Genomic DNA, 19,674 nt, shown 5'->3' on the forward strand with positions numbered 1-19,674 from the left:
ACTGCATGCAGGAAGCAATGTTCTTTATGGAAAGCAGGGGCTTTCTCCTTGCCATCCTGCCATGCACACCACTGTTGTTCAGTGTACTCATTATGGTGGACTCAGGAACATTGACATTTGCCTACGCGAGAGAGGCCTTTAGTGGCTTAGAAGTTACCCTGGGATCCGTTGTGACCTCGTGGACAATTACATGTCTTGCTCTTGGAGTGATCTTTGTTGGCTGACCACGCCTGGGGAGGGTAACCATGCTCGTGAATTTCCTTCATTTGTACACAATCTGTCTGACTGTGGATTGGTGGAGTCCAGGCGCTTTAGAGATTTTTTTTTTTTTTTTTGGAACTTTTCCAGCCTGATGAGCATCAACAACTCTTTTTCTGAGATCCTCACAAACTTCCTTTTTTCATACCATGATACACTTCCACAAACATGTGTTGTGAAGATCAGACTTTGATAGATCCCCGTTCTTCAAATAAGACAGGGTGCTCACTCACACCTGATTGTCATCCCGTTGATTGAAAACACCTGACCCTAATTTCCCCTTCAGACTGACTGCTCATGCAGACGCCAACAGTGTCTGCACCATGCACGCTCCCTTTACAGAATGCGCTTAAGCAAGGTCTTTACAAGAAAAATAGGGTCCAAACCCACATGGGCTGTGCACAGCGGACTGGCAGCTCATCACCTTAACCTCTTGCTGACATAGCTCACGCGTATGAAATTACATCCCGGTGTGTGGAGCAAAAAAGAGGTTTCGGTGCAGGTTCTTCGCCCCTGTCGTCTGGACTGCGGAATGCGCTCTGCGTTGACGGACCTCCAGAGACGCAAGAGCCTTACAGCAGCTGTGGCCAAAAAGCATTGAAATACAGCTCACGGTCGCGAAACATGTAGCCACAGTGCTAGCTCTTCACATTTCTCCACCCTCTCTAGTGCCAGCTCAGGGACCTGTACAAAGCTTCCCAGTTGTAGGCGTGAGACAGACTGCAACAAAGCCAGACATTGCTGGAAAGAGGAGGCAACGTGAGAAGCTTGCGACGAGCACAACGGATTAGCAGTCCATCGCCTTAACCTCTCGGCCACCTCGTCCGAGGCCCGCCCCGTTTAACGGAAACTATGCAAATGAGGGTTTCATGTTCGCCGGCTGGATGACTGCTTCTCAAATAGATCTGATTCAAGTCTTGGGGTATGAGCTGTGCCGTCATATAAACTGAAGGGTGACGATGCGGCGAGACGGCCCAAAGGTCTCACAGAACGGGACAACTCCATAGTCGAGCCGTCGCAATGCAATCCAATCCTTGGGCGGCTAGGTACCGACTACCTATGGACTGCCCGTCCCAGCGAGTTAAATTTCTTTGGAAAATGTAACTTTTACCCGTGACCCTGAGTAGGATTACGCGGTATAGAAGATGGATGGATGGATGGAAATGTAACTTTTATCCTTACCTGGATATACACAACGACTGTGGAAAAGGGGGGCATGAGTTGCGACGTTCGTGAGGCAGCATGCTACGTGGTGTATAGCATGAAAGCGTGGGAGAAAAACCTGCGCAAAGCCTTTGGAGACGAGACATCACCCACCGTGAGCTAACGACCGTGGCAGCGGTGGGATTTGAACCCACGCCCCCGAAGAGACTGGAGCCTAAATCCAGCGCCTTGGACCACTCGGCCACGCTACCCGCAGGCCGGCGTGGTGGTAAACCCGTCCGTGGGAAGAAGGTGACCGGGTGATTCCGCCGGACAACAAGAAATCTGGCATGGGCGCGACAAAAGGGCTGTTGTGAGACTCGAGTGCCTTTCGCTTAACCGGCTCTGGCGGAGACATCTAACCATTTCCAGCTGAAGACAGAGCTAAGGCCTGGTCTTTTGGACGCGATTCGTCTAGGCTTAAGACGCCATGCTCCACGGTCACATCGGAGTTGTGTTTGCGGAAGAGCTCTTCTGCCATGACCTTACATCCCACTTACGGTGGTGCTTGAAAGTTTGTGAACCCTTTAGAGCTTTCTATACATCTTCATTACCGGGACCTAAAACATCGTAAGATCTTCACACAAGTATCAAAAGTAGATAAAGAGAACCTAATTACAGAAACCAGACAAAAACATTACAGATGGTCAGTTATTTATTGATGAAAATGATCCAGTATTGCATACCTGTGAGTGGCAAAAGTATGCGAACCTTTGCTTTCAGTATCTGGTGTGACCTCGGTGTGCAGCAACCACTGCAAACAAACGTTTCCGGTAACTGTTGAACAGTCCTGCACGTCAGCTTGGAGGAATTTTAGCCCATCCCTCATTACAGTACAGTTTCATCTCTAGGATGTGGGTGGGTTTCCTCACATGAGCTGCTTGCTTCAGGTCCTTCCGCAGCATTTCTACTGGATCAAGGTCAGGACCTTGACTTGGCCATTCCAAAACATTGACTTTATTCTTCTTTAACCATCCTTTGGTAGAACGACTTGTGTGCTTAGGGTTGTTGTCTTGTTGCGCGGCCCACTTTCCTCTTGAGATCCAGTTTACGGACAGATGTGCTGACATTTTCTTTTAGAATTTGCTGGTATTATTCAGAATGCATTGTTCCATCAATGATGGCAAGCCGTCCTGGCCCAGATGCAGCGAAACAGGCCCAAACTGCAACGCTACCACCACCATTGTTCAGAAATGGGATACGGGTCTTATGCTGGAATGCGGTGTTCTCCTTCCCCCAAACATAACCCTTCTCATTTAAACCAAAAAGTTCTAGTTTGGTCTCACCTGTCCACAAAACGTTTTTTCGAGTAGCCTTGGGTCTTGTCCATGTGATCTTTAGCAAACTGCATGCAGGAAGCAATGTTCTTTATGGAAAGCAGGGGCTTTCTCCTTGCCATCCTGCCATGCACACCACTGTTGTTCAGTGTACTCATTATGGTGGACTCAGGAACATTGACATTTGCCTACGCGAGAGAGGCCTTTAGTGGCTTAGAAGTTACCCTGGGATCCGTTGTGACCTCGTGGACAATTACATGTCTTGCTCTTGGAGTGATCTTTGTTGGCTGACCACGCCTGGGGAGGGTAACCATGCTCGTGAATTTCCTTCATTTGTACACAATCTGTCTGACTGTGGATTGGTGGAGTCCAGGCGCTTTAGAGATTTTTTTTTTTTTTTTGGAACTTTTCCAGCCTGATGAGCATCAACAACTCTTTTTCTGAGATCCTCACAAACTTCCTTTTTTCATACCATGATACACTTCCACAAACATGTGTTGTGAAGATCAGACTTTGATAGATCCCCGTTCTTCAAATAAGACAGGGTGCTCACTCACACCTGATTGTCATCCCGTTGATTGAAAACACCTGACCCTAATTTCCCCTTCAGACTGACTGCTCATGCAGACGCCAACAGTGTCTGCACCATGCACGCTCCCTTTACAGAATGCGCTTAAGCAAGGTCTTTACAAGAAAAATAGGGTCCAAACCCACATGGGCTGTGCACAGCGGACTGGCAGCTCATCACCTTAACCTCTTGCTGACATAGCTCACGCGTATGAAATTACATCCCGGTGTGTGGAGCAAAAAAGAGGTTTCGGTGCAGGTTCTTCGCCCCTGTCGTCTGGACTGCGGAATGCGCTCTGCGTTGACGGACCTCCAGAGACGCAAGAGCCTTACAGCAGCTGTGGCCAAAAAGCATTGAAATACAGCTCACGGTCGCGAAACATGTAGCCACAGTGCTAGCTCTTCACATTTCTCCACCCTCTCTAGTGCCAGCTCAGGGACCTGTACAAAGCTTCCCAGTTGTAGGCGTGAGACAGACTGCAACAAAGCCAGACATTGCTGGAAAGAGGAGGCAACGTGAGAAGCTTGCGACGAGCACAACGGATTAGCAGTCCATCGCCTTAACCTCTCGGCCACCTCGTCCGAGGCCCGCCCCGTTTAACGGAAACTATGCAAATGAGGGTTTCATGTTCGCCGGCTGGATGACTGCTTCTCAAATAGATCTGATTCAAGTCTTGGGGTATGAGCTGTGCCGTCATATAAACTGAAGGGTGACGATGCGGCGAGACGGCCCAAAGGTCTCACAGAACGGGACAACTCCATAGTCGAGCCGTCGCAATGCAATCCAATCCTTGGGCGGCTAGGTACCGACTACCTATGGACTGCCCGTCCCAGCGAGTTAAATTTCTTTGGAAAATGTAACTTTTACCCGTGACCCTGAGTAGGATTACGCGGTATAGAAGATGGATGGATGGATGGAAATGTAACTTTTATCCTTACCTGGATATACACAACGACTGTGGAAAAGGGGGGCATGAGTTGCGACGTTCGTGAGGCAGCATGCTACGTGGTGTATAGCATGAAAGCGTGGGAGAAAAACCTGCGCAAAGCCTTTGGAGACGAGACATCACCCACCGTGAGCTAACGACCGTGGCAGCGGTGGGATTTGAACCCACGCCCCCGAAGAGACTGGAGCCTAAATCCAGCGCCTTGGACCACTCGGCCACGCTACCCGCAGGCCGGCGTGGTGGTAAACCCGTCCGTGGGAAGAAGGTGACCGGGTGATTCCGCCGGACAACAAGAAATCTGGCATGGGCGCGACAAAAGGGCTGTTGTGAGACTCGAGTGCCTTTCGCTTAACCGGCTCTGGCGGAGACATCTAACCATTTCCAGCTGAAGACAGAGCTAAGGCCTGGTCTTTTGGACGCGATTCGTCTAGGCTTAAGACGCCATGCTCCACGGTCACATCGGAGTTGTGTTTGCGGAAGAGCTCTTCTGCCATGACCTTACATCCCACTTACGGTGGTGCTTGAAAGTTTGTGAACCCTTTAGAGCTTTCTATACATCTTCATTACCGGGACCTAAAACATCGTAAGATCTTCACACAAGTATCAAAAGTAGATAAAGAGAACCTAATTACAGAAACCAGACAAAAACATTACAGATGGTCAGTTATTTATTGATGAAAATGATCCAGTATTGCATACCTGTGAGTGGCAAAAGCATGCGAACCTTTGCTTTCAGTATCTGGTGTGACCTCGGTGTGCAGCAACCACTGCAAACAAACGTTTCCGGTAACTGTTGAACAGTCCTGCACGTCAGCTTGGAGGAATTTTAGCCCATCCCTCATTACAGTACAGTTTCATCTCTAGGATGTGGGTGGGTTTCCTCACATGAGCTGCTTGCTTCAGGTCCTTCCGCAGCATTTCTACTGGATCAAGGTCAGGACCTTGACTTGGCCATTCCAAAACATTGACTTTATTCTTCTTTAACCATCCTTTGGTAGAACGACTTGTGTGCTTAGGGTTGTTGTCTTGCTGCGCGGCCCACTTTCCCCTTGAGATCCAGTTTACGGACAGATGTGCTGACATTTTCTTTTAGAATTTGCTGGTATGATTCAGAATGCATTGCTCCATCAATGATGGCAAGCCGTCCTGGCCCAGATGCAGCGAAACAGGCCCAAACTGCAACGCTACCACCACCATTTTTCAGAAATGGGATACGGGTCTTATGCTGGAATGCGGTGTTCTCCTTCCCCCAAACATAACCCTTCTCATTTAAACCAAAAAGTTCTAGTTTGGTCTCACCTGTCCACAAAACGTTTTTTCGAGTAGCCTTGGGTCTTGTCCATGTGATCTTTAGCAAACTGCATGCAGGAAGCAATGTTCTTTATGGAAAGCAGGGGCTTTCTCCTTGCCATCCTGCCATGCACACCACTGTTGTTCAGTGTACTCATTATGGTGGACTCAGGAACATTGACATTTGCCTACGCAAGAGAGGCCTTTAGTGGCTTAGAAGTTACCCTGGGATCCGTTGTGACCTCGTGGACAATTACATGTCTTGCTCTTGGAGTGATCTTTGTTGGCTGACCACGCCTGGGGAGGGTAACCATGCTCGTGAATTTCCTTCATTTGTACACAATCTGTCTGACTGTGGATTGGTGGAGTCCAGGCGCTTTAGAGATTTTTTTTTTTTTTTTGGAACTTTTCCAGCCTGATGAGCATCAACAACTCTTTTTCTGAGATCCTCACAAACTTCCTTTTTTCATACCATGATACACTTCCACAAACATGTGTTGTGAAGATCAGACTTTGATAGATCCCCGTTCTTCAAATAAGACAGGGTGCTCACTCACACCTGATTGTCATCCCGTTGATTGAAAACACCTGACCCTAATTTCCCCTTCAGACTAACTGCTCATGCAGACGCCAACAGTGTCTGCACCATGCACGCTCCCTTTACAGAATGCGCTTAAGCAAGGTCTTTACAAGAAAAATAGGGTCCAAACCCACATGGGCTGTGCACAGCGGACTGGCAGCTCATCACCTTAACCTCTTGCTGACATAGCTCAGGCGTATGAAATTACATCCCGGTGTGTGGAGCAAAAAAGAGGTTTCGGTGCAGGTTCTTCGCCCCTGTCGTCTGGACTGCGGAATGCGCTCTGAGTTGACGGACCTCCAGAGACGCAAGAGCCTTACAGCAGCTGTGGCCAAAAAGCATTGAAATACAGCTCACGGTCGCGAAACATGTAGCCACAGTGCTAGCTCTTCACATTTCTCCACCCTCTCTAGTGCCAGCTCAGGGACCTGTACAAAGCTTCCCAGTTGTAGGCGTGAGACAGACTGCAACAAAGCCAGACATTGCTGGAAAGAGGAGGCAACGTGAGAAGCTTGCGACGAGGATGGGATTCGAACCCACGCGTGCAGAGCACAACGGATTAGCAGTCCATCGGCCCAAAGGTCTCACAGAAATCTGGCATGGGCGCGACAAAAGGGCTGTTGTGAGACTCGAGTGCCTTTCGCTTAACCGGCTCTGGCGGAGACATCTAACCATTTCCAGCTGAAGACAGAGCTAAGGCCTGGTCTTTTGGACGCGATTCGTCTAGGCTTAAGACGCCATGCTCCACGGTCACATCGGAGTTGTGTTTGCGGAAGAGCTCTTCTGCCATGACCTTACATCCCACTTACGGTGGTGCTTGAAAGTTTGTGAACCCTTTAGAGCTTTCTATACATCTTCATTACCGGGACCTAAAACATCGTAAGATCTTCACACAAGTATCAAAAGTAGATAAAGAGAACCTAATTACAGAAACCAGACAAAAACATTACAGATGGTCAGTTATTTATTGATGAAAATGATCCAGTATTGCATACCTGTGAGTGGCAAAAGTATGCGAACCTTTGCTTTCAGTATCTGGTGTGACCTCGGTGTGCAGCAACCACTGCAAACAAACGTTTCCGGTAACTGTTGAACAGTCCTGCACGTCAGCTTGGAGGAATTTTAGCCCATCCCTCATTACAGTCCAGTTTCATCTCTAGGATGTGGGTGGGTTTCCTCACATGAGCTGCTTGCTTCAGGTCCTTCCGCAGCATTTCTACTGGATCAAGGTCAGGACCTTGACTTGGCCATTCCAAAACATTGACTTTATTCTTCTTTAACCATCCTTTGGTAGAACGACTTGTGTGCTTAGGGTTGTTGTCTTGCTGCGCGGCCCACTTTCCCCTTGAGATCCAGTTTACGGACAGATGTGCTGACATTTTCTTTTAGAATTTGCTGGTATGATTCAGAATGCATTGTTCCATCAATGATGGCAAGCCGTCCTGGCCCAGATGCAGCGAAACAGGCCCAAACTGCAACGCTACCACCACCATTGTTCAGAAATGGGATACGGGTCTTATGCTGGAATGCGGTGTTCTCCTTCCCCCAAACATAACCCTTCTCATTTAAACCAAAAAGTTCTAGTTTGGTCTCACCTGTCCACAAAACGTTTTTTCGAGTAGCCTTGGGTCTTGTCCATGTGATCTTTAGCAAACTGCATGCAGGAAGCAATGTTCTTTATGGAAAGCAGGGGCTTTCTCCTTGCCATCCTGCCATGCACACCACTGTTGTTCAGTGTACTCATTATGGTGGACTCAGGAACATTGACATTTGCCTACGCGAGAGAGGCCTTTAGTGGCTTAGAAGTTACCCTGGGATCCGTTGTGACCTCGTGGACAATTACATGTCTTGCTCTTGGAGTGATCTTTGTTGGCTGACCACGCCTGGGGAGGGTAACCATGCTCGTGAATTTCCTTCATTTGTACACAATCTGTCTGACTGTGGATTGGTGGAGTCCAGGCGCTTTAGAGATTTTTTTTTTTTTTTTTGGAACTTTTCCAGCCTGATGAGCATCAACAACTCTTTTTCTGAGATCCTCACAAACTTCCTTTTTTCATACCATGATACACTTCCACAAACATGTGTTGTGAAGATCAGACTTTGATAGATCCCCGTTCTTCAAATAAGACAGGGTGCTCACTCACACCTGATTGTCATCCCGTTGATTGAAAACACCTGACCCTAATTTCCCCTTCAGACTAACTGCTCATGCAGACGCCAACAGTGTCTGCACCATGCACGCTCCCTTTACAGAATGCGCTTAAGCAAGGTCTTTACAAGAAAAATAGGGTCCAAACCCACATGGGCTGTGCACAGCGGACTGGCAGCTCATCACCTTAACCTCTTGCTGACATAGCTCACGCGTATGAAATTACATCCCGGTGTGTGGAGCAAAAAAGAGGTTTCGGTGCAGGTTCTTCGCCCCTGTCGTCTGGACTGCGGAATGCGCTCTGAGTTGACGGACCTCCAGAGACGCAAGAGCCTTACAGCAGCTGTGGCCAAAAAGCATTGAAATACAGCTCACGGTCGCGAAACACGTAGCCACAGTGCTAGCTCTTCACATTTCTCCACCCTCTCTAGTGCCAGCTCAGGGACCTGTACAAAGCTTCCCAGTTGTAGGCGTGAGACAGACTGCAACAAAGCCAGACATTGCTGGAAAGAGGAAGCAACATGAGAAGCTTGCGACGAGGATGGGATTCGAACCCACGCGTGCAGAGCACAACGGATTAGCAGTCCATCGCCTTAACCTCTCGGCCACCTCGTCCGAGGCCCGCCCCGTTTAACGGAAACTATGCAAATGAGGGTTTCATGTTCGCCGGCTGGATGACTGCTTCTCAAATAGATCTGATTCAAGTCTTGGGGTATGAGCTGTGCCGTCATATAAACTGAAGGGTGACGATGCGGCGAGACGGCCCAAAGGTCTCACAGAACGGGACAACTCCATAGTCGAGCCGTCGCAATGCAATCCAATCCTTGGGCGGCTAGGTACCGACTACCTATGGACTGCCCGTCCCAGCGAGTTAAATTTCTTTGGAAAACGTAACTTTTACCCGTGACCCTGAGTAGGATTACGCGGTATAGAAGATGGATGGATGGATGGAAATGTAACTTTTATCCTTACCTGGATATACACAACGACTGTGGAAAAGGGGGGCATGAGTTGCGACGTTCATGAGGCAGCATGCTACGTGGTGTATAGCATGAAAGCGTGGGAGAAAAACCTGCGCAAAGCCTTTGGAGACGAGACATCACCCACCGTGAGCTAACGACCGTGGCAGCGGTGGGATTTGAACCCACGCCCCCGAAGAGACTGGAGCCTAAATCCAGCGCCTTGGACCACTCGGCCACGCTACCCGCAGGCCGGCGTGGTGGTAAACCCGTCCGTGGGAAGAAGGTGACCGGGTGATTCCGCCGGACAACAAGAAATCTGGCATGGGCGCGACAAAAGGGCTGTTGTGAGACTCGAGTGCCTTTCGCTTAACCGGCTCTGGCGGAGACATCTAACCATTTCCAGCTGAAGACAGAGCTAAGGCCTGGTCTTTTGGACGCGATTCGTCTAGGCTTAAGACGCCATGCTCCACGGTCACATCGGAGTTGTGTTTGCGGAAGAGCTCTTCTGCCATGACCTTACATCCCACTTACGGTGGTGCTTGAAAGTTTGTGAACCCTTTAGAGCTTTCTATACATCTTCATTACCGGGACCTAAAACATCGTAAGATCTTCACACAAGTATCAAAAGTAGATAAAGAGAACCTAATTACAGAAACCAGACAAAAACATTACAGATGGTCAGTTATTTATTGATGAAAATGATCCAGTATTGCATACCTGTGAGTGGCAAAAGCATGCGAACCTTTGCTTTCAGTATCTGGTGTGACCTCGGTGTGCAGCAACCACTGCAAACAAACGTTTCCGGTAACTGTTGAACAGTCCTGCACGTCAGCTTGGAGGAATTTTAGCCCATCCCTCATTACAGTACAGTTTCATCTCTAGGATGTGGGTGGGTTTCCTCACATGAGCTGCTTGCTTCAGGTCCTTCCGCAGCATTTCTACTGGATCAAGGTCAGGACCTTGACTTGGCCATTCCAAAACATTGACTTTATTCTTCTTTAACCATCCTTTGGTAGAACGACTTGTGTGCTTAGGGTTGTTGTCTTGCTGCGCGGCCCACTTTCCCCTTGAGATCCAGTTTACGGACAGATGTGCTGACATTTTCTTTTAGAATTTGCTGGTATGATTCAGAATGCATTGCTCCATCAATGATGGCAAGCCGTCCTGGCCCAGATGCAGCGAAACAGGCCCAAACTGCAACGCTACCACCACCATTTTTCAGAAATGGGATACGGGTCTTATGCTGGAATGCGGTGTTCTCCTTCCCCCAAACATAACCCTTCTCATTTAAACCAAAAAGTTCTAGTTTGGTCTCACCTGTCCACAAAACGTTTTTTCGAGTAGCCTTGGGTCTTGTCCATGTGATCTTTAGCAAACTGCATGCAGGAAGCAATGTTCTTTATGGAAAGCAGGGGCTTTCTCCTTGCCATCCTGCCATGCACACCACTGTTGTTCAGTGTACTCATTATGGTGGACTCAGGAACATTGACATTTGCCTACGCAAGAGAGGCCTTTAGTGGCTTAGAAGTTACCCTGGGATCCGTTGTGACCTCGTGGACAATTACATGTCTTGCTCTTGGAGTGATCTTTGTTGGCTGACCACGCCTGGGGAGGGTAACCATGCTCGTGAATTTCCTTCATTTGTACACAATCTGTCTGACTGTGGATTGGTGGAGTCCAGGCGCTTTAGAGATTTTTTTTTTTTTTTTGGAACTTTTCCAGCCTGATGAGCATCAACAACTCTTTTTCTGAGATCCTCACAAACTTCCTTTTTTCATACCATGATACACTTCCACAAACATGTGTTGTGAAGATCAGACTTTGATAGATCCCCGTTCTTCAAATAAGACAGGGTGCTCACTCACACCTGATTGTCATCCCGTTGATTGAAAACACCTGACCCTAATTTCCCCTTCAGACTAACTGCTCATGCAGACGCCAACAGTGTCTGCACCATGCACGCTCCCTTTACAGAATGCGCTTAAGCAAGGTCTTTACAAGAAAAATAGGGTCCAAACCCACATGGGCTGTGCACAGCGGACTGGCAGCTCATCACCTTAACCTCTTGCTGACATAGCTCAGGCGTATGAAATTACATCCCGGTGTGTGGAGCAAAAAAGAGGTTTCGGTGCAGGTTCTTCGCCCCTGTCGTCTGGACTGCGGAATGCGCTCTGAGTTGACGGACCTCCAGAGACGCAAGAGCCTTACAGCAGCTGTGGCCAAAAAGCATTGAAATACAGCTCACGGTCGCGAAACATGTAGCCACAGTGCTAGCTCTTCACATTTCTCCACCCTCTCTAGTGCCAGCTCAGGGACCTGTACAAAGCTTCCCAGTTGTAGGCGTGAGACAGACTGCAACAAAGCCAGACATTGCTGGAAAGAGGAGGCAACGTGAGAAGCTTGCGACGAGGATGGGATTCGAACCCACGCGTGCAGAGCACAACGGATTAGCAGTCCATCGGCCCAAAGGTCTCACAGAAATCTGGCATGGGCGCGACAAAAGGGCTGTTGTGAGACTCGAGTGCCTTTCGCTTAACCGGCTCTGGCGGAGACATCTAACCATTTCCAGCTGAAGACAGAGCTAAGGCCTGGTCTTTTGGACGCGATTCGTCTAGGCTTAAGACGCCATGCTCCACGGTCACATCGGAGTTGTGTTTGCGGAAGAGCTCTTCTGCCATGACCTTACATCCCACTTACGGTGGTGCTTGAAAGTTTGTGAACCCTTTAGAGCTTTCTATACATCTTCATTACCGGGACCTAAAACATCGTAAGATCTTCACACAAGTATCAAAAGTAGATAAAGAGAACCTAATTACAGAAACCAGACAAAAACATTACAGATGGTCAGTTATTTATTGATGAAAATGATCCAGTATTGCATACCTGTGAGTGGCAAAAGTATGCGAACCTTTGCTTTCAGTATCTGGTGTGACCTCGGTGTGCAGCAACCACTGCAAACAAACGTTTCCGGTAACTGTTGAACAGTCCTGCACGTCAGCTTGGAGGAATTTTAGCCCATCCCTCATTACAGTCCAGTTTCATCTCTAGGATGTGGGTGGGTTTCCTCACATGAGCTGCTTGCTTCAGGTCCTTCCGCAGCATTTCTACTGGATCAAGGTCAGGACCTTGACTTGGCCATTCCAAAACATTGACTTTATTCTTCTTTAACCATCCTTTGGTAGAACGACTTGTGTGCTTAGGGTTGTTGTCTTGCTGCGCGGCCCACTTTCCCCTTGAGATCCAGTTTACGGACAGATGTGCTGACATTTTCTTTTAGAATTTGCTGGTATGATTCAGAATGCATTGTTCCATCAATGATGGCAAGCCGTCCTGGCCCAGATGCAGCGAAACAGGCCCAAACTGCAACGCTACCACCACCATTGTTCAGAAATGGGATACGGGTCTTATGCTGGAATGCGGTGTTCTCCTTCCCCCAAACATAACCCTTCTCATTTAAACCAAAAAGTTCTAGTTTGGTCTCACCTGTCCACAAAACGTTTTTTCGAGTAGCCTTGGGTCTTGTCCATGTGATCTTTAGCAAACTGCATGCAGGAAGCAATGTTCTTTATGGAAAGCAGGGGCTTTCTCCTTGCCATCCTGCCATGCACACCACTGTTGTTCAGTGTACTCATTATGGTGGACTCAGGAACATTGACATTTGCCTACGCGAGAGAGGCCTTTAGTGGCTTAGAAGTTACCCTGGGATCCGTTGTGACCTCGTGGACAATTACATGTCTTGCTCTTGGAGTGATCTTTGTTGGCTGACCACGCCTGGGGAGGGTAACCATGCTCGTGAATTTCCTTCATTTGTACACAATCTGTCTGACTGTGGATTGGTGGAGTCCAGGCGCTTTAGAGATTTTTTTTTTTTTTTTTGGAACTTTTCCAGCCTGATGAGCATCAACAACTCTTTTTCTGAGATCCTCACAAACTTCCTTTTTTCATACCATGATACACTTCCACAAACATGTGTTGTGAAGATCAGACTTTGATAGATCCCCGTTCTTCAAATAAGACAGGGTGCTCACTCACACCTGATTGTCATCCCGTTGATTGAAAACACCTGACCCTAATTTCCCCTTCAGACTAACTGCTCATGCAGACGCCAACAGTGTCTGCACCATGCACGCTCCCTTTACAGAATGCGCTTAAGCAAGGTCTTTACAAGAAAAATAGGGTCCAAACCCACATGGGCTGTGCACAGCGGACTGGCAGCTCATCACCTTAACCTCTTGCTGACATAGCTCACGCGTATGAAATTACATCCCGGTGTGTGGAGCAAAAAAGAGGTTTCGGTGCAGGTTCTTCGCCCCTGTCGTCTGGACTGCGGAATGCGCTCTGAGTTGACGGACCTCCAGAGACGCAAGAGCCTTACAGCAGCTGTGGCCAAAAAGCATTGAAATACAGCTCACGGTCGCGAAACACGTAGCCACAGTGCTAGCTCTTCACATTTCTCCACCCTCTCTAGTGCCAGCTCAGGGACCTGTACAAAGCTTCCCAGTTGTAGGCGTGAGACAGACTGCAACAAAGCCAGACATTGCTGGAAAGAGGAAGCAACATGAGAAGCTTGCGACGAGGATGGGATTCGAACCCACGCGTGCAGAGCACAACGGATTAGCAGTCCATCGCCTTAACCTCTCGGCCACCTCGTCCGAGGCCCGCCCCGTTTAACGGAAACTATGCAAATGAGGGTTTCATGTTCGCCGGCTGGATGACTGCTTCTCAAATAGATCTGATTCAAGTCTTGGGGTATGAGCTGTGCCGTCATATAAACTGAAGGGTGACGATGCGGCGAGACGGCCCAAAGGTCTCACAGAACGGGACAACTCCATAGTCGAGCCGTCGCAATGCAATCCAATCCTTGGGCGGCTAGGTACCGACTACCTATGGACTGCCCGTCCCAGCGAGTTAAATTTCTTTGGAAAACGTAACTTTTACCCGTGACCCTGAGTAGGATTACGCGGTATAGAAGATGGATGGATGGATGGAAATGTAACTTTTATCCTTACCTGGATATACACAACGACTGTGGAAAAGGGGGGCATGAGTTGCGACGTTCATGAGGCAGCATGCTACGTGGTGTATAGCATGAAAGCGTGGGAGAAAAACCTGCGCAAAGCCTTTGGAGACGAGACATCACCCACCGTGAGCTAACGACCGTGGCAGCGGTGGGATTTGAACCCACGCCCCCGAAGAGACTGGAGCCTAAATCCAGCGCCTTGGACCACTCGGCCACGCTACCCGCAGGCCGGCGTGGTGGTAAACCCGTCCGTGGGAAGAAGGTGACCGGGTGATTCCGCCGGACAACAAGAAATCTGGCATGGGCGCGACAAAAGGGCTGTTGTGAGACTCGAGTGCCTTTCGCTTAACCGGCTCTGGCGGAGACATCTAACCATTTCCAGCTGAAGACAGAGCTAAGGCCTGGTCTTTTGGACGCGATTCGTCTAGGCTTAAGACGCCATGCTCCACGGTCACATCGGAGTTGTGTTTGCGGAAGAGCTCTTCTGCCATGACCTTACATCCCACTTACGGTGGTGCTTGAAAGTTTGTGAACCCTTTAGAGCTTTCTATACATCTTCATTACCGGGACCTAAAACATCGTAAGATCTTCACACAAGTATCAAAAGTAGATAAAGAGAACCTAATTACAGAAACCAGACAAAAACATTACAGATGGTCAGTTATTTATTGATGAAAATGATCCAGTATTGCATACCTGTGAGTGGCAAAAGCATGCGAACCTTTGCTTTCAGTATCTGGTGTGACCTCGGTGTGCAGCAACCACTGCAAACAAACGTTTCCGGTAACTGTTGAACAGTCCTGCACGTCAGCTTGGAGGAATTTTAGCCCATCCCTCATTACAGTACAGTTTCATCTCTAGGATGTGGGTGGGTTTCCTCACATGAGCTGCTTGCTTCAGGTCCTTCCGCAGCATTTCTACTGGATCAAGGTCAGGACCTTGACTTGGCCATTCCAAAACATTGACTTTATTCTTCTTTAACCATCCTTTGGTAGAACGACTTGTGTGCTTAGGGTTGTTGTCTTGCTGCGCGGCCCACTTTCCCCTTGAGATCCAGTTTACGGACAGATGTGCTGACATTTTCTTTTAGAATTTGCTGGTATGATTCAGAATGCATTGCTCCATCAATGATGGCAAGCCGTCCTGGCCCAGATGCAGCGAAACAGGCCCAAACTGCAACGCTACCACCACCATTTTTCAGAAATGGGATACGGGTCTTATGCTGGAATGCGGTGTTCTCCTTCCCCCAAACATAACCCTTCTCATTTAAACCAAAAAGTTCTAGTTTGGTCTCACCTGTCCACAAAACGTTTTTTCGAGTAGCCTTGGGTCTTGTCCATGTGATCTTTAGCAAACTGCATGCAGGAAGCAATGTTCTTTATGGAAAGCAGGGGCTTTCTCCTTGCCATCCTGCCATGCACACCACTGTTGTTCAGTGTACTCATTATGGTGGACTCAGGAACATTGACATTTGCCTACGCGAGAGAGGCCTTTAGTGGCTTAGAAGTTACCCTGGGATCCGTTGTGACCTCGTGGACAATTACATGTCTTGCTCTTGGAGTGATCTTTGTTGGCTGACCACGCCTGGGGAGGGTAACCATGCTCGTGAATTTCCTTCATGTGTACACAATCTGTCTGACTGTGGATTGGTGACTTCAGACTAACTGCTCATGCAGACGCCAACAGTGTCTGCACCATGCACGCTCCCTTTACAGAATGCGCTTAAGCAAGGTCTTTACAAGAAAAATAGGGTCCAAACCCACATGGGCTGTGCACAGCGGACTGGCAGCTCATCACCTTAACCTCTTGCTGACATAGCTCACGCGTATGAAATTACATCCCGGTGTGTGGAGCAAAAAAGAGGTTTCGGTGCAGGTTCTTCGCCCCTGTCGTCTGGACTGCGGAATGCGCTCTGCGTTGACGGACCTCCAGAGACGCAAGAGCCTTACAGCAGCTGTGGCCAAAAAGCATTGAAATACAGCTCACGGTCGCGAAACATGTAGCCACAGTGCTAGCTCTTCACATTTCTCCACCCTCTCTAGTGCCAGCTCAGGGACCTGTACAAAGCTTCCCAGTTGTAGGCGTGAGACAGACTGCAACAAAGCCAGACATTGCTGGAAAGAGGAGGCAACGTGAGAAGCTTGCGACGAGGATGGGATTCGAACCCACGCGTGCAGAGCACAACGGATTAGCAGTCCATCGGCCCAAAGGTCTCACAGAAATCTGGCATGGGCGCGACAAAAGGGCTGTTGTGAGACTCGAGTGCCTTTCGCTTAACCGGCTCTGGCGGAGACATCTAACCATTTCCAGCTGAAGACAGAGCTAAGGCCTGGTCTTTTGGACGCGATTCGTCTAGGCTTAAGACGCCATGCTCCACGGTCACATCGGAGTTGTGTTTGCGGAAGAGCTCTTCTGCCATGACCTTACATCCCACTTACGGTGGTGCTTGAAAGTTTGTGAACCCTTTAGAGCTTTCTATACATCTTCATTACCGGGACCTAAAACATCGTAAGATCTTCACACAAGTATCAAAAGTAGATAAAGAGAACCTAATTACAGAAACCAGACAAAAACATTACAGATGGTCAGTTATTTATTGATGAAAATGATCCAGTATTGCATACCTGTGAGTGGCAAAAGTATGCGAACCTTTGCTTTCAGTATCTGGTGTGACCTCGGTGTGCAGCAACCACTGCAAACAAACGTTTCCGGTAACTGTTGAACAGTCCTGCACGTCAGCTTGGAGGAATTTTAGCCCATCCCTCATTACAGTCCAGTTTCATCTCTAGGATGTGGGTGGGTTTCCTCACATGAGCTGCTTGCTTCAGGTCCTTCCGCAGCATTTCTACTGGATCAAGGTCAGGACCTTGACTTGGCCATTCCAAAACATTGACTTTATTCTTCTTTAACCATCCTTTGGTAGAACGACTTGTGTGCTTAGGGTTGTTGTCTTGCTGCGCGGCCCACTTTCCCCTTGAGATCCAGTTTACGGACAGATGTGCTGACATTTTCTTTTAGAATTTGCTGGTATGATTCAGAATGCATTGTTCCATCAATGATGGCAAGCCGTCCTGGCCCAGATGCAGCGAAACAGGCCCAAACTGCAACGCTACCACCACCATTGTTCAGAAATGGGATACGGGTCTTATGCTGGAATGCGGTGTTCTCCTTCCCCCAAACATAACCCTTCTCATTTAAACCAAAAAGTTCTAGTTTGGTCTCACCTGTCCACAAAACGTTTTTTCGAGTAGCCTTGGGTCTTGTCCATGTGATCTTTAGCAAACTGCATGCAGGAAGCAATGTTCTTTATGGAAAGCAGGGGCTTTCTCCTTGCCATCCTGCCATGCACACCACTGTTGTTCAGTGTACTCATTATGGTGGACTCAGGAACATTGACATTTGCCTACGCGAGAGAGGCCTTTAGTGGCTTAGAAGTTACCCTGGGATCCGTTGTGACCTCGTGGACAATTACATGTCTTGCTCTTGGAGTGATCTTTGTTGGCTGACCACGCCTGGGGAGGGTAACCATGCTCGTGAATTTCCTTCATTTGTACACAATCTGTCTGACTGTGGATTGGTGGAGTCCAGGCGCTTTAGAGATTTTTTTTTTTTTTTTTGGAACTTTTCCAGCCTGATGAGCATCAACAACTCTTTTTCTGAGATCCTCACAAACTTCCTTTTTTCATACCATGATACACTTCCACAAACATGTGTTGTGAAGATCAGACTTTGATAGATCCCCGTTCTTCAAATAAGACAGGGTGCTCACTCACACCTGATTGTCATCCCGTTGATTGAAAACACCTGACCCTAATTTCCCCTTCAGACTAACTGCTCATGCAGACGCCAACAGTGTCTGCACCATGCACGCTCCCTTTACAGAATGCGCTTAAGCAAGGTCTTTACAAGAAAAATAGGGTCCAAACCCACATGGGCTGTGCACAGCGGACTGGCAGCTCATCACCTTAACCTCTTGCTGACATAGCTCACGCGTATGAAATTACATCCCGGTGTGTGGAGCAAAAAAGAGGTTTCGGTGCAGGTTCTTCGCCCCTGTCGTCTGGACTGCGGAATGCGCTCTGAGTTGACGGACCTCCAGAGACGCAAGAGCCTTACAGCAGCTGTGGCCAAAAAGCATTGAAATACAGCTCACGGTCGCGAAACACGTAGCCACAGTGCTAGCTCTTCACATTTCTCCACCCTCTCTAGTGCCAGCTCAGGGACCTGTACAAAGCTTCCCAGTTGTAGGCGTGAGACAGACTGCAACAAAGCCAGACATTGCTGGAAAGAGGAGGCAACATGAGAAGCTTGCGACGAGGATGGGATTCGAACCCATGCATGCAGAGCACAACGGATTAGCAGTCCATCGCCTTAACCTCTCGGCCACCTCGTCCGAGGCCCGCCCCGTTTAACGGAAACTATGCAAATGAGGGTTTCATGTTCGCCGGCTGGATGACTGCTTCTCAAATAGATCTGATTCAAGTCTTGGGGTATGAGCTGTGCCGTCATATAAACTGAAGGGTGACGATGCGGCGAGACGGCCCAAAGGTCTCACAGAACGGGACAACTCCATAGTCGAGCCGTCGCAATGCAATCCAATCCTTGGGCGGCTAGGTACCGACTACCTATGGACTGCCCGTCCCAGCGAGTTAAATTTCTTTGGAAAATGTAACTTTTACCCGTGACCCTGAGTAGGATTACGCGGTATAGAAGATGGATGGATGGATGGAAATGTAACTTTTATCCTTACCTGGATATACACAACGACTGTGGAAAAGGGGGGCATGAGTTGCGACGTTCGTGAGGCAGCATGCTACGTGGTGTATAGCATGAAAGCGTGGGAGAAAAACCTGCGCAAAGCCTTTGGAGACGAGACATCACCCACCGTGAGCTAACGACCGTGGCAGCGGTGGGATTTGAACCCACGCCCCCGAAGAGACTGGAGCCTAAATCCAGCGCCTTGGACCACTCGGCCACGCTACCCGCAGGCCGGCGTGGTGGTAAACCCGTCCGTGGGAAGAAGGTGACCGGGTGATTCCGCCGGACAACAAGAAATCTGGCATGGGCGCGACAAAAGGGCTGTTGTGAGACTCGAGTGCCTTTCGCTTAACCGGCTCTGGCGGAGACATCTAACCATTTCCAGCTGAAGACAGAGCTAAGGCCTGGTCTTTTGGACGCGATTCGTCTAGGCTTAAGACGCCATGCTCCACGGTCACATCGGAGTTGTGTTTGCGGAAGAGCTCTTCTGCCATGACCTTACATCCCACTTACGGTGGTGCTTGAAAGTTTGTGAACCCTTTAGAGCTTTCTATACATCTTCATTACCGGGACCTAAAACATCGTAAGATCTTCACACAAGTATCAAAAGTAGATAAAGAGAACCTAATTACAGAAACCAGACAAAAACATTACAGATGGTCA

General features: G+C 48.7%; 8 non-coding genes across 8 annotated transcripts; all 8 read right to left on the reverse strand.

Annotated features, from left to right (window-relative positions):
* Positions 1 to 1,591: 1,591 nt before the first annotated feature.
* trnal-uag (transfer RNA leucine (anticodon UAG)) lies at positions 1,592 to 1,673 on the reverse strand. Its single transcript has one exon. It is a non-coding gene; the product is annotated as a tRNA-Leu (tRNA).
* Positions 1,674 to 4,395: 2,722 nt separating this feature from the next.
* Positions 4,396 to 4,477, reverse strand: trnal-uag (transfer RNA leucine (anticodon UAG)). Its single transcript has one exon. It is a non-coding gene; the product is annotated as a tRNA-Leu (tRNA).
* A 4,327-nt stretch (positions 4,478 to 8,804) lies between these two features.
* On the reverse strand, positions 8,805 to 8,886 carry trnas-gcu (transfer RNA serine (anticodon GCU)). Its single transcript has one exon. It is a non-coding gene; the product is annotated as a tRNA-Ser (tRNA).
* Positions 8,887 to 9,394: 508 nt separating this feature from the next.
* trnal-uag (transfer RNA leucine (anticodon UAG)) lies at positions 9,395 to 9,476 on the reverse strand. Its single transcript has one exon. It is a non-coding gene; the product is annotated as a tRNA-Leu (tRNA).
* Positions 9,477 to 13,803: 4,327 nt separating this feature from the next.
* On the reverse strand, positions 13,804 to 13,885 carry trnas-gcu (transfer RNA serine (anticodon GCU)). The gene has a single exon. It is a non-coding gene; the product is annotated as a tRNA-Ser (tRNA).
* A 508-nt stretch (positions 13,886 to 14,393) lies between these two features.
* Positions 14,394 to 14,475, reverse strand: trnal-uag (transfer RNA leucine (anticodon UAG)). The gene has a single exon. It is a non-coding gene; the product is annotated as a tRNA-Leu (tRNA).
* A 4,089-nt stretch (positions 14,476 to 18,564) lies between these two features.
* Positions 18,565 to 18,646, reverse strand: trnas-gcu (transfer RNA serine (anticodon GCU)). The gene has a single exon. It is a non-coding gene; the product is annotated as a tRNA-Ser (tRNA).
* Positions 18,647 to 19,154: 508 nt separating this feature from the next.
* On the reverse strand, positions 19,155 to 19,236 carry trnal-uag (transfer RNA leucine (anticodon UAG)). Its single transcript has one exon. It is a non-coding gene; the product is annotated as a tRNA-Leu (tRNA).
* Between the last annotated feature and the right edge of the window lie 438 nt (positions 19,237 to 19,674).

This window comes from Ictalurus punctatus, unplaced genomic scaffold (assembly GCF_001660625.3).
Source record: "Ictalurus punctatus breed USDA103 unplaced genomic scaffold, Coco_2.0 Super-Scaffold_100046, whole genome shotgun sequence".
NCBI classification, from domain to species: domain Eukaryota; kingdom Metazoa; phylum Chordata; class Actinopteri; order Siluriformes; family Ictaluridae; genus Ictalurus; species Ictalurus punctatus.